This window comes from Oryx dammah, unplaced genomic scaffold, assembly GCF_014754425.2.
Source record: "Oryx dammah isolate SB20612 unplaced genomic scaffold, SCBI_Odam_1.1 HiC_scaffold_1, whole genome shotgun sequence".
NCBI lineage: Eukaryota > Metazoa > Chordata > Mammalia > Artiodactyla > Bovidae > Oryx > Oryx dammah.
Window position 1 is genome coordinate 4,172,747 of NW_024070185.1, and position 24,980 is coordinate 4,197,726.

A 24,980-nucleotide genomic window follows, 5' to 3' on the forward strand; every position below is an offset into this window, starting at 1 on the left:
TTCTGAATGTTGAGCTTTAAGCCAACTTTTACACTCTCTTCTTTCACTTCCATCAAGAGGCTTTTGAGTTCCTCTACACTTTCTGCCATATGGGTGGTGTCATCTGCATATCTGAGGTTATTGATATTTCTCCCGGCAATCTTGATTGCAGCTTGTGTTTCTTCCAGTCCAGCATTTCTCATTATGTACTCTGCATATAAGTTAAATAAGCAGGGTGACAATATAGCCTTGACGTACTCCTTTTCCTATTTGGAACCAGTCTGTTGTTTCATGTCCTGTTCTAACTGTTGCTTCCTAACCTGCATACAGATTTCTCAAGAGGCAGATGAGGTGGTCTGGTATTCCCATCTCTTTCAGAATTTTCCACAGTGTATTGTGATCCACACAGTCAAAGGCTTTGACATAGTCAATAAAGCAGAAATAGATGTTTTTCTGGAACTCTCTTGCTTTTTCCATGATCCAGCGGATGTTGGCAATTTGATCTCTGGTTCCTTTGCCTTCTCTAAAACCAGCTTGAACATCTAGGAGTTTACAGTTCACGTTTGCTAAAGCTTGGCTTGGAGAATTTTGAGCATTACTTTACTAGTGTGTGAGATGAGTGCAATTGTTTGGTAGTTTGAGCATTCTTTGGCATTGCCTTTCTTTGGGATTGGAATGAAAACTGACCTTTTCCAGTCCTGTGGCCACTGCTGAGTTTTCCAAATTTGCTGCCATACTGAGTGCAGCACTTTCACAGCATCATCTTTCATTTGAAATAGCTCAACTGGAATTCCATCACCTCCACTAGCTTTGTTCATAGTGATGCTTTCTAAGGCCTGCTTGACTTCACATTCCAGGATGTCTGGCTCTAGGTGAGTGACCACACCATTGTGATTATCCGGGTCATGAAGATCTTTTTTGTACAGTTCTTCTGTGTATTCTTGCCACCTCTTCTTAATACCTTCTGCTTCTGTTAGGTCCATACCATTTCTGTCCTTTTTCGAGCCCATCTTTGCATGAAATGTTCCCTTGGTATCTCTAATTTTCTTGAAGAGATCTCTATTCTTTCCCATTCTGTTGTTTTCCTCTATTTCTTTGCATTGATCACTGAGGAAGGCTTTCTTATCTCTTCTTGGTATTCTTTGGAACTCTGCATTCAGATGCTGATATCTTTCCTTTTCTCCTTTGCTTTTCACTTCTCTTCTTTTTACAGCTATTTGTAAGGCCTCCCAGACAGCCATTTTGGTTTTCTTTGCATTTCTTTTCCATGGGGATCATCTTGATCCCTGTCTCCTGTATAGTGTCATGAACGTCTGTCCATATTTCATCTGGCACTCTATCAAATCTACTCCTTTAAATCTATTTCTCGCTTCCACTGTATAATCATAAGGGATTTGATTTAGGTCATACCTGAATGGTCTAGTGATGTCCTTATCTTGTGTAATAAGAAAGACTCCTCATTTTAATGATGAAATGTACTTTTGGCTTAAGGTACAATTTTGACTTGAGAAAGTATTCTCCCATCTATGAAACACATACAGATTGTTCAGAATGTTTATGGAGAAATAGTTACTGGTTTTTGTGAGATGCTATACATTTCATAAAAAAGGCTGAGCACTTAAGAATTGATGCTTTCAAATTGCAATCCTGGAGAAGACTCCTGAGAGTCCCTTGGACTGCAAGGAGATCAAGCTCGTCAATCCTAGAGGAAATCAACCCTGAATGTTCATTGGAAGGACAGGTGTGAAGCTGAGGCTCCAATACTTTGGCCACCTGATGCAAAAAGCCGACTCACTGGGAAAGACCTTGATACTGGGAAAAATTGAAGGTAGGAAGAAAAAGCGGTGGTAGAGAATGAGATGGTTGGATGGCATCACTAACTCAATGAACATGAGTTTGAGCAAACTCCTGGACATAGTAAAGGACAGGAAAGCCTGGTGTGCTGCAGTCCATGGGGTCACAAAGAGTTGGACATGATTCAGTCACTGAACAACCACTGCAGCAAGTGCTGGCTGTGTGGGGATTCAGCCTGGAAGATGTTAGGGGATCAGTGGTTTGTAGGATTGGCTGCATCCATTGTCTTTTCACTCAGATTCCATCGCTGTGTTTGCTTAGTGTATGAACAGAAAACTACTTTCACTGCTCATGGATATTAAAATAAGAAAGGAACACTTATGTGGAACTCAGGACCCAGGCATGCCATCTGTCTCAACAGATCACAGCCTCCCTAAGTGCACACAGAACATGGAAGAAAGTTTCAGAGAAAAGTGTGCCTATAGTCTCCTCACAATGTAATTAGCCAGAGAGAGAGACACTCTCTAGATTCATAGTTCATTTTTTAAAATTCTTAAAAAATAAAGTATGTCACTCTGGTTGGTTTATCCTTATCATATATATATTGCTATACATTTATTTCACCAATCTTGCCATTTTTCTGAGTCCTTTTCATAGGGTCGGTAGAGGATAAGATGCTATGTTATCAGATTCTCTTTGAGGAAATGCTTATTTGGTTCTCGCAAACTAAAAGGGAAAAATATTGGTTATTGATGCAGTGACCATAACTAACTCCAAATGAAAACTCTTTGCCTTCAAATTCTCCTGCTCTCTTCTTCTGCATTAATGGATGGACCCCGACACTGCCATCCTGCATGGCCAGGCTCCCCATGGTTCGGTATCGATTTTCTGGAAGAGATATATTCAGGAAACTGCTCCTGAATCTAATTCTTCCATTCAGCTTTCCTTTCTATTAGTTTAAACAGACAACACCATCTCTTTCTCACTCAAGAAATATGCCAAGGAAATACACAGAGAAGTCCCAGGGCCCAGGGCATTCATTAAACCAGAAGCACTGTAAACATTTATTATATCAGAAATAGCACACTGCACGCCACTGACCAGAAACAGATGTGTCAAAATGATACATTGCCTGAATTTTGCCTCACTTTCCTCTTTCTTTTCTACCTGAGAAAAAACAAGGTAGTGTTAGAAAAAGTGAAATAAAATAAAATTGGAGACTGAGTTGTAGCGTGAATGATATCAAAACTCTCTGCAGATCTAAAAAAAAGTAAATTGTTAGAGATCATTACTTTCCATGTTTATTGATCTTTAGCTGCCGAGATCATTATTAGCTAGTGGAAAAGCAGATTTATCATGAAGTTCCCAAATACAATGTTAACAGAAGGACAAAGTAAAGGTAATTTTTTTAATTTATTTATTTTTTATTTTACTTTACAATTCTGTATTGGTTTTGCCATACATTGACATGAATCCACCACGGGTGTACATGCGTTCCCAAACCTGATGCTCATCAACAAAAACCAACCCGTGAAGGACCCATAGTTAACTTAGAAAAACATTTTTCTACAGTTAATAAATTGTATAAAAACAGGTGAAATGTTTATTTTTCTAAATTACATTACACATATGTTCCATTAAAATAACATTTTAAAGTGAGGGAAGGATGAGCAAAACATTTTTCCACTTGAGTTTACCAATTTGTATTCTCCAAAATTGTTCTTTGGGTCTCTGAAGTGTCTGACAACACAACAGGAGTGTTACTAATTAAATTGTATACTCCTTGCATCAGCTCCACAAAGGCTGCTGCTGTTGCTAAGTCACTTCAGTTGTGTCCGACTCTGTGTGACCCTATAGATGGCAGCCCACCAGGCTTCCCCGTCCTTGGGATTCTCTAGGCAAGAATACTGGAGTGGGTTTCCATTTCCTTCTCCAATGCATGAAAGTGAAAAGTGAAAGTAAAGTTGCTCAGTTGTGTCCGTCTCTTAGCGACCCCATGGACCACAGCCTACTGGGCTCCTCCGTCCATGGGATTTTCCAGGCAAGAGTACTGGAGTAGGTTGCCATTGCCTTCTCCAATCCACAAAGGCAGGGAACTTGTTAGTCTTTCTCTTATTTCCACAGGGCCTGGCACACAAAAGAAACTCAGTAAATATTGTGGAAGGATGAGTGACCCACAAGTCTTAATGTAGTTCTGAAGAATCTGAGTTAACAATTGGCCATTGTACTTGGCCCCATTGACCACTGCATTCTAATAACATCCTGTTACTTTAATATCCCATCATGTTACTCCAGTTACTTTAATATCCCATCATGTTACGGGCATGTGTGCTCAGCTCCTAAATTGTGTCCAATTCTTTGTGACCCCATGGACTGTAGCCTGCCAGGCTCCTTTGTTCATGGAATTTTCCGGGCAAGAATACTGGAATGGGTTGCCGTTTTCTTTTCCAGGAGATCTTCCCAACCTAGGGATCGAACCTAAGTCTCCTACATCTGTCTCCTGCCTTGGCAGGTGGATTGTTTACAACCAAGCCACCTGGGAAGCCCTTCCATCAGGATGCTACGGTGCAAAAGAAAGAAAAAAGGAGGCGATCGGCTTCTGCAAGCCTTTGAAAAAGGATTTGTAGGTAGAAGAAAACCGAAGACACAACATAAATTTGGTAACAGGTTCAGAACTCTTTCAGCGTGAGTTGTTTATTCTATTCCTGGATCTCTGAAGGAAAACAAGCACTGGGATTCATGTATGTTTTTGAAATATATTTGCCCAGTAGTGAGATTTCTGGAGAGGGAAGTAAGTCAGAAAGAGAAAAACAAATATCATATAGTATTGCTTATTTGTGAAATCTAGAAAAATGATACAGATGAACTTATTTGCAAAACAGAAAGAGACACAGACTTAGAGAATGGATATATGGATACTGAGGAGGGAGGGGGTGGATGAATTGGGAGACTGAGATTGGCATGCATACACTACTATGTAGAAAATAGACAACAAATGAGATTCTACTACATAGCACAGGGAACTCTACTCAGTGCTCTGTGGTGACCTAAATGGGAAGGAAATTTTTAAAGAGGAGATATATACATACAAATACACACACACATATATATATACATAGAGTTTATTAGTTTCTGCTGTAAAGCAAAGTGAATCAGTCTCATACATATAATATACACATATATATACATATATATATATGCATGAGACTCATGCAGTCTCATGCATATGTATGATATATGCATGATATAAATAAATAATAAATATATATATATGCATGAGACTGATTCACTTTGGTTTACAGCAAAAACTAATATAGCACTGTAGAGCAACAATACTCCAATAAAAATTACTAAAAAAGTAAATTCAAAAAAAGAAAGAAAGTAAGAAAGAAACAGGGGACATAGAAAGACTTCCATGCCCAGGATGCTCCCAGGGTCCTGCTTCATTCAGATACAAGAGCCATCTGGTAAATAAGTCATTTCCCCTCAGTCACTCCAGGAGACAGCAATCATGAGTCAGTGATTCCTTCATATGCTCTCATTAGAAAAACTCCCTCAAAAGACCTCCTCCCATAAGGCTGGAATCCATGTGTTATGTGTATCATGCCATGGTAAATAAAATATTCTTTCATGAACTAAAAATCCTTCCTAAGGGTGCCTACTTATAATGCATACATTCTGAAATAATAACCAATCTGTTTCCAAGTTTGCCACTTAAATTTTTTTTTTTTGGTTACAATTCCAGAAGGCATTTTCGCAGGTCCATGCCAAGCACTAACAGCATGCAGAGCAGAAAGCTCCAATCTGCATTCTCCAAAAAAGGACAGCTCGACCAGATTTAATGTATTTTGGCTGGCAATTTGTATGCTTAGTCTCTGCCCAACATACTTTACTTTGAAAGAGCCAAGCTATAAAGCCTAGAATTATCGTTTATATTAGGAAGCCTGATAGAGTTGTTTCCACTGACATGGTACCCCCTCTGGCAGTAGCATAATTTTATCTTAAAGAGATGGGAGTGTTCCTTGGGACAAAAAAAGGCATCATAGGCTTTGCAGTGATTATTTTGGAGCTCATCTTTTCTACCTTTCTGTAAACTTTTGGGTGATTTTGACATATATGCATAACCATACACTACGTATTTCTTTTGGGGCCAAATTTGATTTTAAAATACTGGGGCTTTGCAAAACCAGATTTTATTGTATCCTTTTTAACAAAGGATTCATAAAATGTTCAGTTAACTTTTTCCTCTTTGTTGAATTCTTTCTCTTCATACACTGTATAGCAGGAAGACAAGCAAGCAAAGGGCAAAACAGAAGGTAAATTTCCCCATTTCTTACCTCCATGAAGGCCCTGCCCTTGTGCTACTAGACTATCCTTTGTCCGTGATACTAAAGGCAGTTGTCAGTTCCTTCCCATTTTCTTTTTCACTTGTCTCTCTTGGATATTCGTATTAAATTATTAAATACGAAGCTTAATTTATCAGTAACAGAACATACAATCATATAATGGTCTATAGAAGTATGCCAAAACATTGCAACTCATGGATGGAAAGATTGGATTTTATTTTTCTCAAGTTCTCAAAACCACCTTTCCTTTCAACAGTGGAGAAATATAATATTTTAAAACAACATAGCAGATATTTTCAATTAAAAATGCAGGCTCTATTGGGTCAGTTCTCAGTCAAATGTAGATTTCTCTCCATTCTTACCTTTATGCCTCTCCATGGAAGGCTGACATTTAACATTGTTATCTTAGGTTTTGTTTCCTGAGCATCAGTCCCTGAGGGGAGGCTACAAACATGAATAATTTATCTGGAAAAGGAATCCATGTAATAGCAGGAGAACCATGAAGAAGTAAGGCAGGAAAAGAAAGACCGCAAGTAGAAAACAATAGTATTAAGCCAGGCCACTGACATCTGCCATGAGTTTATTTCTGCTTGAGGAAACCTGGGCATTTGTTTCAGCTTTTCTTTTTTTTTTCTTAAGTCAATATAGAGTTGATTTAAAATGTTGCATTAGTTTCTGGTGTACAGCAAAGTAATTTGTTTATACATATACATATATTCTTTTTCATACTCTTTTCCGTTATCATTTATTACAGGATATTGAATATAGTTCCCTGTGCTATATAGTAGGAACCTGTTGTTTATCCACCCTGCATATGATAGCCTTTATCCGCTAACTGCAGTTCCCAATCCTTCTCTCCTCATGCCTTCCTGTCTTGGCAGCTGCAAGTCTGTCTTCAGTGTCTGTGAGTCTGTTTCGGTTTTGTAGATAAGTTCACTTGTGTCCTATTTTCGAGTCCTCATATAAGTGATGTCATATGGTGTTTGCCTTTCTCTTTCTTCATTACTGAACTTATGGTAATCTTGTGGTTCATCCATGTTGCTATAATGGCACTCTTTCATTCTTTTTTATGGTTGAGTAAAATACTTTGGCCACATGATGTGACGAGCTGACTCAGTAGAAAGTACCCTGATGCTGGCAGAGATTGAGGGCAGGGGGAGAAGGGGGAAACAGAGGTTGAGATGGTTGAATGACATCACCAATTCAATGGACGTGACTTTGAGCAAACTCGAGGAGATAGTGAAGGACAGGGAATCCTGGCGTTCTGCAGTCCATGGGGTTGCAAAGAGTCAGATATGACTTAGTGACTGAAAAGTATTTCATTTATATGTACCACATCTTCTTTATCCATTCATCTGTTGATGGATATCTAGGTTGCTCCCATATCTTGGCTATTGTGAATAGTGCTGCTATGAACATTGGGGTGTGTATATTTTTTCCAGTTATAGTTTTGTCTGGATACATGCCCAGGAGTGAGATTGCTGGATTATACGGTATAAAAACTCTATTTTTAGTTTTTTAAGGAAACTCCATACAGTTATCCATAGTAGCTGCACCAATTTTCATTCCCACCAACAGTGCAAGAGGGGCAACTCTGGGGATTTGTAGCAGTCTACCTGAGATGTTTTCTCCTGGTTGTAAGGCAGGGAGGATTTACAATGCATTGACTATCATCGACCTTGTGTTGAGCTTACCCGGCAAAGGCAAAGGCAGCTTCCATTCTCTGACACCCCAGGAGGTGATGGAGCAGAAAAAGACCTTGGGCAAAGGATGAAGGCAGAAGTCAGCATCTCAGGCTCTGTGGAACTCCAGGATGTTTGGGCACACACTGCCAGCATCTCCCCTACCAACCTTGTAGCATAGGTTACTATGGTGATCTGACTCTTCTGCAAGCATCCATGAGATATAAACAGCTTTTTATTTTATATCACTAAATCTCATTTTTACTTTATAAGCACATCTATCTGTATCAGCTTGGACTTCAAAAAAACAAACAAAAACTGAGAGATCATGTATTGTTTGAGAAGCACTGCTTCAGTGGCCCCTAACTCTGACCTGAGGTCCCAGGCATGGAGATTGAGCCAGTATTGAAGGTTTTTGTATTGTTTAGTTTTGTTAGAGCCCCTAACTGGACAGAATACAGGACACATGCCTCACTTTGGAAAGAGCTCAGGGGACACTGAGCTTCTTTACAGATGGGCATTGAGCACATCCTTAAAGACTAATGAACATCTTAACATGCCTGATAGGAGCCCAGTGTTTCACATATGCTGTCCACCCCAACCTTCTCTCCAGCCAGTGGGAAGCAGAAGCTCAGAGAGAGAGCTAGTCGACCTGAGGGGCTAGTGCCAGGAGGAAAAACTCACAGTGGTGAGCTGGTTTACCAGATGCCCCACAAAAAGCACACAGCAGCAGTGATGGTGGGATGACAAAGGATGAATGTCCCTAGGCGGGCTTGCTGAAGGGTTAAGACACCAGGATCTCAAACTCTGCCATCATCTCTGTCGTCACTTTTACCTGGGAGAGGCAAGGGAGTTCTTCTGCACCTTGGGTTTAGAATCTGTTCTGTGGGCTTCTTGTAGCTCTTTATCCCTTCATGTTCAAAAGCAAACTTAGTGTTTTCAGAAAATCTTTTTTTTTTTTTCAAAATGTTTTACCATGCAGTTGTCTCTGCTAACACACACACACACACACACACACACACACACACACACGCACGCACGCACACACACTTTACATACTCAAATTCGTGTGTCACTTTGTTAATAATCCAGGCTATACCTGCATGGAGGCTAAATCACTTCAGTAATGTCCCACTCTTTGTGACCCCGTGGACTGTAGCCCGCTAGGCTCCTCTGTCCATGGGATTCTCCAGGCAAGAATACTGGAGTGTGTTGCCATGTTCTCTTCCAGGGGATCTTCCTGACCCAGGGATTGAACCTGCCTCTCTTGTGTCTCCTGCATTGGCAGGCGGGCTCTTTATCACTAGTGCCACCTGGGAAGCCCAAGCTATACCTACCCTTTCCCTTAAAAACAAAGCAAGTATCAAGTTATTGCTGCTGCCAGAATATTCAGAGAGGGGAATGGGGTACCAGAATAAATGGTGGAAAGAGCCTCACAGCATTTCTTAAAGGAAATTTGAGACTCATGATTCTCAATGCAAGGACACGTGAATAGGATAAAAAAATAAAAGGTAAAGTCAAGCGACTTTTGCAGATAATGAACTCAAGTCTACAATTTTCATGACCAGCCTAAATACATTCACACCTAGAATTTGAATCCCAAAACCAAATCCTCGTGATGGGCATTTGACATTTTCCAAACCCTGTTTTATGTGAAAAGATTTGGGAAGACCTTTCAGAAACCAAATAGGGTGCATTTTAAAACATTAATACAGGGAATCAGCAGACCAGCTACCAGTAGTCATTTTAGTCAAATACACAGACATCAGACACGTGGGCATGGGCCCAAGATGAAACAATTAAGTCCAGACTGGAGGCAGCCTTCCTCTTGAAAGCTGCTTCCTCCAGTGCCTGTGGTGTGGGCAGTGCTGAGCTATGCCTAGAAGAAAGTCTTTTCTAGGCCACGGCAGAAAAAGACAGAGATGTGTGTTCTTGACACAAGGGACCTCCAAGGCCCTCAGCATTTACCCCACTGCCAGCCAAACATTGTATTAATATAGAAACAGCCCCTTAACAATTTGGAGAGAATTCTGTGGCTGCTGATGAAACATGCCAGGTGCTTCAGCCAGAGTAAACTAATGGACTCTGTATGTGTGTGTGTGTCCCTGAGCTCAAGCACATGCAAAGGTCATTTTCCATGGCAATAGATACCCTAGAACAGAGTCAATATTTTCTTTCAGTTTTACCTTTGAAGTTCTTTCAAAGTAAATAAAATGTATCCATGAGCCAAATAAAAGTGAATGATGAGATGTAGAAATAAATGTATGTCTATATAAAAAATGGGTACGTCTATACAAAAAAATCCAAATTAATAATAAAGTTCTAAGGCTATTGTAAAAGCTGAGGAAAAATAAATCATATATTTTTATAAATATTTAAAGTTTGACTTCCTGAGTTTAGTAAACATTTCTTTTTATTGCTGGCATGTAACATATTTAGAGCTACTTCATGATAAATCTGACAGATATATTTGATATTTTCCATGTAGAGCATAGTTAATATTTGATGCTGGTAACTTCAGTATATTGCAATAACTTAAGAGATTAGAATAATTCTAATTAAACACCTGTTTTTATAACAGAATTTTAAACAAAGGAATAAAGAGTTTATGTTTAAAGAAAGGCAATTTAAGTGGCACTTTCTGCTTTTTATCTATTTGTTTTAGATAAATTAAACATGCAAAATTAACCAGATAAAATGTAAAAAAAAAGAAACTAAAATAATAAATTTGTGATATATTCATATTGGTCTGAATTTTAAAGCAAGTAGTATAACTTCCTTCCTCCCTTCCTTCCATTTTTCTTTCTTTTAATGATCCAAGGCCCTTCTTACTTCTGTTATTGGCTTCAAACATTATACCATAGGGCATTGTACTCTTCAGCATTGATAGGAGAATGAATTCTTTCAACTCCTAGTTGAAGAGGACATATAACAAACTCTTACAGAATTAATTTGGCTTTATAACAGGGACCAAGGGAATTCCCTGTCTTCCCTGGTGGCAGACAGTAAAGAATCTGCCTGCAATGCAGGAGACGGGGGTTTGATTCCTGGATTGGGAAAATTCTCTGGAGAAGAGAATGACAACCCACTCCAGTATTCTTGCCTGAGAAATCCCATGGACAGAGGAACCTGGCAGGCTACAGTCCATGAGGTCACAAAAGAGTCGGACACGACTGAATGACTAACACTTTCACTTTCAAGGGAATGCCAAGACCTGCTTGTCATCTTTCCTCCTATAAGTAAGTAAGTGAAGTAGCTCAGTCTGTTCAACTCTTTGTGATCCCATGGACTATAGCCTACCAGGCTCCTCTGTCCATGGAACTGTCCAGGCAAGAGTACTAGAGTGGGTTGCCATTACCTTCTCCAGGGGATCTTCCCAACCCAGGGATCGAACCCAGGTCTCACACATTGCAGGGAGACACTTTACTGTAGGAGTCACCGGGGAAATTATTCCTCCGTATTCCTCTGTATGGGTCTAGATAATTGGAACTGTAGGCATGGAATGAGTGAGTGAAAGTTGCTCAATCATGTCCAACTCTTTAGTACCCCGTGGACTATACAGTCCATGGAATTCTCCAGGCCAGAATACTGGAGAGGTTAGCCTTTCCCTTCTCCAAGGGATCTTCCCAACCCAGGGATGGAACCCTGGTCTCCCACATTGCAGGCAGATTATTTACCAACTGAGCCACAATGGAAGCCCAAGAATATTGGAGTGGGTTGAGTAGGGTAGGGTAGCCTATCCCTTCTCCAGCAGATCTTCCTGACCTGGGAATGGAACAGGTATCCTGCATTGCAGACAATTTCTTTACCAACTATGTTATCCTGGACCTCCATCCAAACGGAAAACAAAATATCCCTTTCTTATCTACTGGATCAGCGATCCATAACCCCTCTTATGGGCCTCTCTGGGAAACAAAAAAATGAGGAGAAAATGGTCCCTGCTTTCCTTCTACCTGCTCTCAGGGCAAACCCCGTCCACTCTAAGCTACAGGCATGGGGAGAATGGAGAAGAAGGACTGTTTCCAGCTGGGTCTATTCAGAGGAAGGTGGACTTTTGGTCCTGCTGAAGGAATATTATACTCTAGAACTGACAGCTGTCCTAAGACATCACTGTTGCCTACCCCTCTCCCCAAGAATGTTCTTTTTTTCCACTTTGAGTTTTTTTTCTTTTAATTGGAGAATAATTGTTTTACAAGATTGTGTTGGTTTCTACCATACATCACCATAAATCAGCCATAGGCATACATATGTTTCCTCCCTCTTGAACCTCTCTCCCACTTCCCACCTCCCAGCTGCCACCATCCCACCTCTCTAGGTTATCACACAGCAGTGGGTCTGAGCTCCCTGTGCCATACAGCAAATGCCCACTGGCTCTCTATTTTACATGTGGTATGCATATGTTTCAGTGCCACCCTCTCCATTCATCTCCCCGTCTCCTTCCCCCACTGTGTCCACAAGTCTGTTCTGTATGTCTGCATCTCCACTGCTGCCTGAAAATTGGTTCATCAGTACCATCTTTCTAGATTCCAGGAATGTTCTGGAGGTAACTGAAGCTTCTTAACAAAAAAAAAAAGATAGCAGGGAAAAATAATGTTTTGAAATATCTTGTCAGAGATCTGAAAAACCTCACCATTGCAGACTGGTTTGTACTAGAAATCAGCTGCAACATTTCTCTTCCAACACAGCCCCAAGTCCAAGATGGGCAGGTCTACAGAGCAAACCCTGAGTCCATGGAGTCAACTAGACATGACGAATGGGACAAGGTGCTTCTCCTGAAGTGCCTCTCCCTCACTCTTCTAGGGCAGACATCACTGGACAGCTCCCCCCCCCCGAGGTGGACATAGTCATACTGCTCACCAGCTGAAGACAGACAGCTTCTAAGGGACTGGGGTCTGCTGGCTCTCCACACGGACCCAGAGATGTAGATTTAACATAAGAGAATCTGAGATGGAATTCTCATCCATCCTGAGGTAATCAGCTTGGGGAAAATATGGGCAATGTGCTTCAACGCAGCAATGACTCTAACAAAAAAAGGTGTTCAGTTCAGTTCAGTTCAGTCACTCAGTCGTGTCTGACCCTTTGTGGCCCCTTGATTTGCAGCACGCCAGGCCTCCCTGTCCATCACCAACTCCCGGAGTTCACTCACACTCACCTCCATCGAGTCAGTGATGCCATCCAGCCATCTCATCCTCTGTTGTCCGCATTTCCTCCTGCCCCCAATCCCTCCCAGCATCAGAGTCTTTTCCAGTGAGTCAACTCTTCACATGAGGTGGCCAAAGTATTGGAGTTTCAGCTTTAACACCATTCCTTCCAAAGACACCCAGGACTGATCTCCTTCAGAATGGACTGGTTGGATCTCCTTGCAGTCCAAGGGACTCTCAAGAGTCTTCTCCAACACCACAGTTCAAAAGCATCAATTCTTCGGCACTCAGCCTTTTTCACAGTCCAACTCTCACATCCATACATGACTACTGGAAAAACCATAGCCTTGACTAGACGGACCTTAGTCAGCAAAGTAATGTCTCTGTGTATTGCAATTAAATACATAGCGACCAAGAGTGTACTCCCTAATGGAATATTGGGGAAATACAACTCTCAGTCCACCAGACACATTGCCAAGTTAAGATGACTATAAACAAAATAAATTAAAAAAAAAAAAACTTTCATTGATAATGAAAAAGATTAACTTAAAATTCTTCCATTCAAAGGCAGACAGTGTGAACCTTAGTCATTTTCACAACATTTTTCTCCTTCTGTTGTTTATATACTTGAACTTATATTTTATGTACTATATTGAATTATGCAAAAGTCATTTACCATTTGCCAAAAGCATAATTTTTTTTTCTGGAAAAGCCTTGCATATATTATTTAAATAGTGGTAGGGTACTCCATATATGCAAGAATCATAATCAGTTACAATATTAAATTTGTTAACTATTTATGCTCTTACCTATGTTTTGCTGCTGTAAATAGCTTCCTATTGAAATACTTGCCATAAATACATGTTTCCCAATTGTAGATCATTTCTTAGAGTACATATGGGTAGTCTAAGTATTCGGATCAGAGTTTATGAACATACTTAAGGCCCAATATATTACAAAATATTTTCCAAAAAGTTTATATCAATAGTCATTTCCCATAGCAACTTGTAGCACTGCTGAAACTAAACATTGTCAGTTTTTAAAAGCTGTACTAATTAAGCAAGCAAAGCAAGTTATAGAAGTTGTTTTTAAAGCATAGTTGTTAGATTATAAATAGTTTCAACACATTTATTTGACATATTTTATCTTCAGTGATTTATTTGTTAAAATACTTTACTTGATTTACTATTTCTGTGTTTTTCTTATCAACATGTATAAAAAATAATTATAATGCTATATTGATTATATTATGATTTTTGCCTTGTTCCAATTTTTCTCCCAAGTTGATAGCATTTTAGTTTTATGATTTTTCAATGAAAATAATTAAAGTGAAATTTTTCTTCTTTACAATTTTTCTTTCAGCACTTGTTTTTTTAAAAAATATTTAATTTGAAAAAATAGGCAAACTTTGGTCTAACTTCTATTACTTTACTAACTTTAAAATGTGAATTGTATCATTAATTGTATTCTTAATCAACTTGTCTCCACCTAGAATGACATGAGATGAGAATATGAATTGAGCTCTTTGTGCCAAAATCCTTCCATTGATTGAGGATCTGTGTTAGATCTTGCATTATGTAGGTACCACATGCATATATGGACACTGCTCCTTTCTCAAGTAACTTTTTTCCCATTTAAGTTTTTAGTCCAGTGTTAGTACCAAGCTGATTTCATTAATTTGTGGTAGTGCTCCTTGTTATAACATCTGACCTTATATATTTTCTCTAACTACTTCCCTTGTGGCTCACATTGTGAAGAATCTGACTGCAATGTAGGAGACTCGGGCTCGGTCCTTGGGTCAGGAAGGTCCCTTGGATAAAGGAATGGCAACTCACTCCAGTACTGTTGCCTGAAGTATCCCATGAACAGAGGTGCTTGGTGGGCTACAGTCCATGGGGTTGCAAAGAGTCGGACATTACTGAGCAACTAACACTTTCACATCTCTTAAAAAAATTTTTTTTTTTACTCACACCTTAACACCCACGCTTTCTAAATATAAAGTAATGTTGAATAATTTATTGAGATTGAATTAAATACATAGATCAATTTTGAGAAAAATTGGTTTCCTATCCAGCTACCAAATATTTGTATTCTTTTGTTCAGTTTTCTTTTATTTTTTCAGTGAAGTTTTGCAGTTACCCTGGTTGTATTTTATTTTCAGGTTTTTTTTTTTCTTATACATGGATATTGTTCTGTGGTGTATGTGTGTGTGTATGTGTAATGTGTGTGTCTGTGTGTGTGTATGCATGCATGAATGGATGAATGGGCATGTGTACATATGTTTTATCTAATATTATTCATCCTCATGTGAAGAGTTGACTCATTGGAAAAGACTCTGATGCTGGGAGGGATTGAGGGCAGGAGGAGAAGGGGATGACAGAGGATGAGATGGCCAGATGGCATCACTGACTTGATGGACATGAGTCTGAGTGAACTCCGGGAGTTGGTGATGGACAGGGAGGCCTCGTGTGCTGCGATTCATGGGGTTGCAAAGAGTCGGACACACTGAGCGACTGAACTGAACTGAACTGAATCCTCTTTTCTGGTTTATTCTTCAAGGTTGTTTTATATAGTTTACCAATAGCAAGAGCTTTACCTCTTTTCCCATAATTAGTGCTATTTCATTGTCATCCTGTTTATTTGAAGTCACTTATTATTTCTTGGATCAAGTAGTTGCATTATTATTGTTTAATGATTCCATGGAAATCTCATATTTCTCCCTCCTTTCAGATTTCTTTCAAGTTTCTAAGTTTGGAAAAGAGGACATTTAGAAGGTGGTGTTGAGCATTTGTTTCTGGTTCTTTGTCCTTTCTAATCCATGATTTTCATGTCTCAGCCACCAGACTGAACAATCTTTTATTGAAATATGTACAAACTTCTGCTACAGCAGAATCCTCCTAGAGGAGGTGCATCTTTCTCACAATTAAGAGAGGATCGAGAATCTGAGTCTTGAAAAGAGGTGGCTCCATCTAGGAAAATGTGTGCAGGTGAACAGATTTCTGGGTTGCTGTGAAGGGAGACCAGTTGTCCATGGAGACAGGATCCTCTGCCAAGAGGGGACAGTGCTCCAGTTCACTTAGTGTGGGAAGCTGGCTGTCCCCTTGGTTCAAGATGAACAGGAGGGGCAGGTGTGGAGGAGACTCACCTCTATTGCTGGCTTCCAAAAACAGAGACTGTTTGGGACCTGCCCTGTAGAGGGCCCCTAATTTCCAACTCCAGTGACAGTGGGTCACCGAGGAAAACACCAGCTTCCTCTCAGCCAATGACGGTTATCTACTCATAGTGCTTGACCTCACAAGGTAGCCCAGATGGGTGGAAGAGATATTACACTCGCTGACACAGAGAAAGATAACTGTCTATTTAGAAGGGTCCTATGGCTTTAAGGAGGTGCCTAATGGCTCAGTGGTTAATAATCTGCATGCAGTGCAGGAGACAGGAAATGTGGGTTTGATCCCTGGGTCGGGAGATCCCCCAGAGAAGGAAATGGCAACCAACCCACTCCAGTATTCTTGCGTGAAGAATCCCATGGACAGAGGGGCCTGGTAGGCTACAGTCCATAGGGTCACAAAGAGTCAGACACGACTGAGCGACTAAGCACACAATAGCACGCAGACATGTGACTTAAAAGAGAAGAACTATGCTTTGAATCACTTGAACACTTGGAATATGGACACACAAATGAGAGCAGAACTAGAACAAAACTGAACAATTTAAAGTGTAAATGGGAAGTTTTAAAGAGATTTAAAACAACCAAAATGATTTCCAGGAACTGAAAAAAAAAGTCATGACCCTAAATTTTTAAAAAATAAAATATGAATGTGTTACAAATGACACATTTCAGGCTACATTTAGGTTGTGTATGTGGTGTGATTTTTATTCCTACTGTGATGCTTATTGACACCCTAAGCAAAAGTCAGACCACCAGGAAGTAGTCTGAGTGGCCGTAACTGTCACTGACATGGTCCATGTTCTGGTCATTCTGTTATGTGATCTCCCCAGGATGCAGAAGCAGACGAGAGCATGTTTGATGGAAATAGGGAGGGGCTAGGCACCCAGGAGTCCGAGAAGAAGGAGAATACTCCTAACAGGACAGGTGAGAGAACTTGAGTCCTGTTTGGTCTTGGAGTTGCTGGTTGTAGAGCTGTGTTCCTGAATTTGTAAAATCTCAGTTCCAAATAAAATAAATGTATGTTTTCTTCTAAGGAGATTGAGGTAATTCTCAAAAAAAAAAAAAAAGGTGTTTCTTTATGCTCAGTGAAGACCATCCCAAAGCTGAATTAGTAAAACATGGGTGAGCCTCAGGAATGAAGATGGTTAAACACTTAAGACAGAAACAAGTCTATAAATGCAAAATACATTTCATTATTCCTGTGCAGATAAATATATATATAGATATATGTATTTGTTGTTAAGTCACTAAGTGGTGTCCTGCTCTTTGTGACCCCGTGGACTGCAGCACACTAGGCTTTCTTGTCCTCCACTATCTCCCAGAGTTTGCTCAGACTCAAGTCCATTGAGTTGGTGATGCCATCCAACCATCTCGATAGAAGATGAACATATCTTCACAGAAAGTCCAAAAGTGTGTTTTTATTAGATATTTAATTTTTAATTAAGTTAGAATTTCACTTTCCTCTTACTACCCTGGGTCACTTTTGGAGGTTTTCTTTTGCTTAAATGTTGCATAAAAGGCTAAACTCTCTAACAAACCTATGCTATGGTTTATTTTGTTTTAAGATTTTTTTAATTAATTAAATTATTTTAATTGGAGACTAATTACTTTACAATATTGTGGTGTTTTCTTTTGCCATACATCGACATGAATCAGCCATGGGTGCCCATGTGTCCCCCCATGCTGAATAGTAAGGAGCACTTCGTGAATTTGCATGCCATCCCTGTGCAAGGGCCAGACTGATCTCTGTATCATTCCAATTTTAGTATCAGTTCAATTCAGTTCAGTCACTCAGTAGTGTCCGACTCTTTGTGACCCCATGAACTGCAGTACGCCAGGCCTCTCTGTCCATTACCAACTCCTGGAGTCCACCCAAACCCATGTCCATTGAGTCAGTGATGCCATCCAACCATTTCATCCTCTGTTGTCCCCTTCTCCTCCTGCCCTCAATCTTTCCCAGCATCAGGGTCTTTTCAAATGAGTCAGCTCTTCACATCAGGTGGCCAAAGTATTGGAATTTCAGCTTCAACATCAGTCCTTCCAATGAACACCCAGGACTGATCTCGTTTAGGAGGGACTGGTTGGATTTCCTTGCAGTCCAAGGGACTCTCACGAGTCTTCTCCAACACCACAGTTCAAAAACATCAATTCTTCCATGCTCAGCTTTCTTTATAGTCCAACTCTCACATCCATACAGGACCACTGGAAAAACCATAGCCTTAACTAGATGGACCTTTGTTGGCAAAGTAATGTCTCTGCTTTTTAATATGCTATCAAGATTGGTCATAACTTTCCTTCCAAGGAGTAAGTGTTTTTTAATTTCATGGCTGCAATCACCATCTGCAGTGACTTTGGAGCCCCCCAAAATAAAGTCTGACACTGTTTCCACTGTTTCCCCATCTATTTCCCATGAAGTGATGGGACTGGATGCCATGATCTTAGTTTTCCGAATGTTGAGCTTTAAACAAAATTTTTCACTCTTCTCTTTCACTTTCATCAAGAGGCTCTTTAGTTCTTCACTTTCTGCCATAAGGGTGGTGTCATCTGCATATCTGAGGTGATTGATATTTCTCCCAACAATCTTGAATCCAGCTTGTGCTTTATCCAGCCCAGCGTTTCTCATGAGGTACTCTACATATAAGTTAAATAAGCAGGGTAACAATATACGTACTCCTTTTCCTATTTGAAACCAGTCTGTTGTTCCATGTCCAGTTCTAACTGTTGCTTCCTGACCTGTATACAGATTTCTCAGGAGGCAGGTCAGGTGGTCTGGTATTCTCATCTCTTTCAGAATTTTTCACAGTTTATTGTGTTCCACACAGTCAAAGGCTTTGGCATAGTCAATAAAGCAGAAATAGATGTTTTTCTGGAATTCTCTTGCTTTTTCCATGATCCAGCAGGTGTTGGCAATTTGATCTCTGGTTCCTCTGCCTTTTCTAAAACCAGCTTGAACATCTGGAAGTTCACGATTCACGTATTGCTGAAGCCTGGCTTGGAGAATTTTAAGCATTACTTTACTAGCATGTGAGATGAGTGAGTGCAATTGTGCAGTAGTTTGAGCATTCTTTGGCATTGCCTTTCTTTGGGATTGGAATTTTAGTATTAGCCAAAGGGAGCACCTAACATGTTTTTTGATGGGTTCAATTTTTAAAATCTTTATTGAACTTGTGTTTTGGTCTTTGGCCATGAAGAACATGTGATCTTTGTTCCATGATTAGGCATTGAACTTGGACCCCCTGCACTGGAAGATGAAGTCTCAACCATTGGACCCTATGCTATGGTTTTAAGTTAGATTTCTTTAGGAGATAACACCTCGAAATCTCTAAACACTGAAACTTGCAGACTTCCTGATTGCAACCTAATTTACCTTGAACAGCCTTATTGTAAATAATAATCATAATATGAATGAAAGCCACCATTTTTCAGAACCTACCACATGCCAAGCCTGTTATGGAATATTCATCAACTTCTGAAGTTGATATTTTATCCCAATTTTATAGGTGAAAAACAAGAAATTTAACAATTTACTTAATATCACATTCTCATTAATGGCCCAAACATGAATCAGATTCTGATTTGTCTCTCCATAAAACCTATCCTCTGTGTTATTACAAAATTCTGATTCACCAACTGTTGCCGAAATTTGTCCTCTGTACACCCATGCCAAATTAAATCTGGGAGACAGAGTTTTGGGTGAAGTAGGACAAAATAGCTTTATTACTTTGCGAGGCCAAGGGGGCCACAGCAGGCTAACCACCCAAGAAGGGGTAGTGAGGAGCCTTGTGATGTTCAATGAGCAGGACAGCGTCAGCTCGTAGACCTTCTTCTGATTGCCTGGTGGTGAGGTAATTAGGAGGCAGTATCATCAACCTTCTAGTTCTAACTAGTCTGGAGTCTTCATGCTTGTGGGCAGCAGACATTTAACTTCTTCCCCCTGGTGGAGGTTTCAGTATCTGCAGAACAGCTCAAAGCACACACTTAGAATATTATCTGTACTCCTTGAAAGTGAACGTGTTAGTCGCTCATTCTTGTCCAACTCTTTGTAACTCCATGGACTGTAGCCTGCCAAGCTCCTCTGTCCATGGTATTCTCCAGGCAAGAATACTGCAGTGGGTTTCCATGCCCTCCTCCATGGGATCCACCTGACCCAGGGATCGAACCCCAGTCTCCTGCACTGCAGGCAGATGCTTTACCATCTGAGCCACCAGGGAAGCTTCAATAGTCTTTGAGGAAGAAGTAAAGGTTGTTTTTTTTTTTCCTCCCAGCTTATGGGATCTTAGTTCCCAGACTATGTATTGGGTCTCCAGCATTAAAAGCACCAAGTCTTAACCACTGGACCACCAAGTGAGTTCCCGAACTAAAGTTTCTTAACTTTGTTTAGTGGTTAAAGTGTTATTCTTTTGTCTTGTTTGTTTTTCTTTTTTTATGTTTTTCTGCATTTTCTTACTTCTCTGATTTAATTTATTCTTTGACTAAACGTTTTCTAAAGACAGAAGGCAGGCAGTGGATAAGGGAGGGGTCTGTTCTGGAAAGGGCTTCCCAGGTGGTGCTGATGTGAAAGAGGCCACCTGCCAATGCAGGGGATTCAAGGAACAGGTTTGATCCCTTGGTCAGGAAGATCCGGTAGAGGAGGAAATGGTAACCCACTCCAGTATTCTTGCCTGGAGAATCCCATGGACAGAGGAGCCTGGCGGGCTACAGTCCATGGGGTCTCAGAGTCCCACATGACTGAAGCGACTTAGCATGCACACATGCGCTATTCTGGGAAAGTCTTATAGGGTCCTGCCTGGTCTAGAGAATTAAGGTTCTTTTCTTAAAAATAGGTTAAATTTTAGTCATATTTTTATTTTTATATGGCTGTCATTTCTGATAGCATTATCTCCTCCCTGTCATGCCTCTAGATGTTATGCCTCTAGACTCACACACTTATTTCCTCCCTTGGTAGAAAGTCTTTTCTCTGAAAAGGAAAGAAATATCATGAAAGAAGGTTGGCCATGAATCAAAGGCTATCAATACATTTTCAAAGCAATAAATAACCTATTGTGTCTACATAAAGTCAGGATTCAAAAATACACTTCAACAAAGCATTTGTTGTTATTCAGTCACTCATTTATTCCCAGCTTTTTGTCACTCCATGGACTGCAATGCGGCAGGCTTCCCTGTCCTTAACCATCTCCTGGAGCTTGCTCAAACTCATGTGCATTGGATCAGTGATGCCATTCAACCATCTCATCCTCTGTCACCCCCTTCTCCTCCTGCCTTCAATCTTTCCCAGAATCAAGGTCTTTTCCAATGAGTCAGCTCTTTCAGATCAGGTGGCCAAAGTATTAGAGCTTCAGTTTTAGCATCAGTCCTAAAGGATTGACTGCTTTGAGACTCTTAAGAGTCTTCTCCAGCACCACAATTCACAAGCATCAGTTCTTTGGTGCTCAGCCTTCTTTATGGTCCATGTCACTCATTTTAATAGCATGGTTCTAGTAGAGGGCAACATTTTTCCTATGACTGAAGTCACTTGGCTCTGTGTCCTAGATTTTGGGAGGAAGTTGGTGATGTGAAGAGAGAGTCCAAAAAATACAAACCTGGGCTGGGCTGCTTAGTTTCCTGACAACTCCCACCAGCACAGAGCCCCGGAGAACCCTGCCTGGCCCATGGCCACAGCTCATCACTTCATCTCCTTTCTGCTGCTTTTACTACTAGGGAGAAGTGGTGTGAAATTTAATAAGTTGAATAAAAGTTATTTCCACCCACCCCTTCTCGTTTGTGTGGGTTCTGGCAGGGTGCTCTGTAAAGTGCATTCGATCACTAGGAGCGATGTGGAACCAAATTACTGCCTAACAGTTGTTGGCACCAGCGTAAGTTAAGTTGTTCCCCACCAGCCAGAATTTCATCTGCTTCCCACTGCTCTGAAGACCTTTTATCTATCTTAGTGCCAGCTTTGTGAGGGGCAGACCAGACCGCTGAGCACATGTGGGTTACGACAGGACAAACACCTCCCTAAATGAGTTTTCCAACTTTTTGGGGGGTGGTGGTGGGAGGGGGCATGGAGGAAGGAGCAGCCTCTGAATATAATCTGTTAATTTACTTTCATATAGTATAGGCTTCCAAGGTGGCGCTCAGATGGCTTGAGTGGTAAAGAATCCGCCTGCCAATGTAGGAGCTGTGGGAGACAAATGTTCAATCCGTGGGTCAGGAAGATCACCTAGAGGAGGAAACTGGCAACCCACTCCAGGATTCTTGCCTGGAGAATCACATGGAAAGAGGAGCCTGGAGGGCTACAGTCCATGGGGTCAAAGAGTCAGACACATGTCCATCAACATTGTGAAATTAAAGGAACCATAAATGATTTTTTTTTCTAACTGAACAATGTCCCAATTTAAAGTGAAACATTGCAGATTTTTTTTCTCCCTAAAACTGAGTTACTTCCAGCTTTTTCTTATATGCTGCACATTTTTTTCTGTTTAGTTTTTTTTTTTTAACGTGTATGCCTCTGAAGACAGCTCGTTGAAAACATCTGCATTGCAATTAAACAGGACTCTTTTGCTTCTTTGTCATTATAGATGTCGTTGATTGACCCGGAATGACTATTTAAAGCCCTATGTTAGTGTGTTCTTTTCAGGGCTATTGCCAGTCTCCATGGTTCCTCTGTGTTCCTGCAGGGGTGCAAAAGTGTATTTTTGTTAGCCTTGCTTAGAGATCGGGTTTTCTGTACTTTATATCATTTTTATTGTCTTTATTTGGACTGTCTTCAATATCCCAAAACATTTTTAAGTATGTGGCTGAGACTTGCATACAGTAATACTTCTCTGAAAAAATAAGCTCTGTTCTTTAATGTCTATGAGTCCCCATTCGCCTTTTGCCTGAAGTGTTACATTGAATACCCACATGCGATGAGCAGTACAACATCCAAATTCTTTTCCTACTTTACTAGTTCATTTTCTCTATCCAGTAATTTGCATCAAGTTGCATCCTTTCCAAAAGAACACAGTCCCTTTTTGAAACACATGTTCCTGATTTAAACCTATTCCAGGATCTCTGGTAATATCACAGGCTAAACATTAACTGTCAATCCAAATACTAGCCATATTAAACAATGTAGGCATTGCAATCAAATCATTCAAGAACATCTTATACAAATTGCATGGCCCTCCATCTGATTTTTTTCTTCCCCTTGCTTGTTTGAAGAGAATGATAACCATGTCAACATTATGATTTTGGGCTATTGGTGACTTCTGCCTTCATGTCTGAACCAGCTCTGACCTGAACCATTATAGTTAATGAATGATTAAGAAAAGCTTGAGGTCAGATATTTGAAAACTTTGAGACATATTCGTTTTCTAACATGTATTTTAGGTCATAGCAGTGGAAATAATTTCAATGGTCTGTATACGAACCTTCCTTGCTATATACTTTTGGGGCATGAGGCGGGGGGTGATGTTACTGCTGAATATGTTTTTAATGTCCAAGAGCATTTGTCTCCACTAGAATGCGTCAGATGGTTCGAAGTGGAGAGAGAGGTAGGTTCAATAGAATTTTAAGATACAAACTGCAATGATAAATTGTAGAATGTGGGTATGGAGCTTGTTGTCGCATAGCTGAGGTGGGGTTGACAACACTTCTTCCAATTTGGGGACTTGGTTGGAAACCAAATGGGGTTATTCACATGTCTCACCACATTGATTAACTGAACAATCCAGGACAAAGTAAATAGCATGTGCCATTCCCCTCGCGATGGTCCTATCAGCATCCATATCTGGTCTCATCCTCCATTGCCCCCTTCTCCTCCTGCCCTCAGTCTTTCCCAGCATCAGGATCTTTTTCCAATGAGTCAGTTTTGCACATCAGATGGCCAAAGTGTTGGAACCTGAGCTTCAGCATCAGTCCTTCCAGTGAATATTCAGGGTTGATTTCCTTTAGGATTGACAGGTTTGATTTCCTTGCAGTCTAAGGGACTCTCAACAGTCTCCCCCAGCACCACAGTTTGAAAGCATCAGTTCTTCAGTGCTCAGCCTTCTTTATGGTCCAACTCTCACATTCATACATGACTACTAGAAAAACCAAAGCTTCGACTATCTGGACAATTGTTGGCAAAGTGATGTCTCTGCTTATCTCTCTCCAAATCTCCCTAAACATTTCCATCAAAAAACATATTAATTTGCAAGTTTAAATTTTCCATATGACAATAACATCAATCCATATTGAAATGGAGAGCAAAGAAAGCTTTCCTTTCAAATTTGGCTGACATACCACAGGATAAATGGCAATCTGTGATCTGAAATGCAGATTGCAATAACTTGTAAAATTAAAAAAGACACACTGCTTCTCTTTTCAGAAATTTCTCCATTTGAGCTCCAGTTAAAAGAAATTTCCATTTTTAACATTTATTTTCATAAACCAAAGACTTTTTTCCTGGACACATTTCTCAAAGTATTTCAAAAATAAATACTAATAATATCAAAATCTCTAAAAATTATTCAACTGAGAATATACTGTTACCCTACATCTTGGGGAAAGTTACTACTTTTTAAAAAGTATGTAGCTCCTAAGCATGGTATGGAGCTATTTTTGTGCAAGCCATCCTGCCTTTCTTGTATCAGAGGAATAATAAGACAAGAATAAGTGACAACATTATTTTTGTCTTTTTGTTACATAGTGCAGTCTGTATTATCTGTTAACATAATGTAGAATCTTGCAGTGTGTGATGAATTTCATTTGTGCTAATAGTATATTTGGGCTATGTGTGTGTGCATGTGTGTGTAAGGCCTGTGCATGTGGGTACATGCGTGTATATCATTTTTATAAAAAGTAATATTCTAGCCATACACTTATTGCTTGTAACAAGTTCTTTCTGCAATAAGTTTGGTATTTTAGA

The 24,980-nt window shown here is 40.1% G+C and overlaps 1 protein-coding gene and 1 non-coding gene across 2 annotated transcripts in view; one reads left to right on the plus strand and one right to left on the minus strand.

Annotated features, from left to right (window-relative positions):
* Positions 1-24,980, plus strand: part of GALNTL6 (polypeptide N-acetylgalactosaminyltransferase like 6) — a 1,480,702-nt gene that overhangs the window by 280,037 nt on the left and 1,175,685 nt on the right. The window lies entirely within an intron of this gene.
* Positions 17,798-17,902, minus strand: LOC120867767. Its single transcript, XR_005721989.1, has one exon. It is a non-coding gene; the product is annotated as a U6 spliceosomal RNA (small nuclear RNA).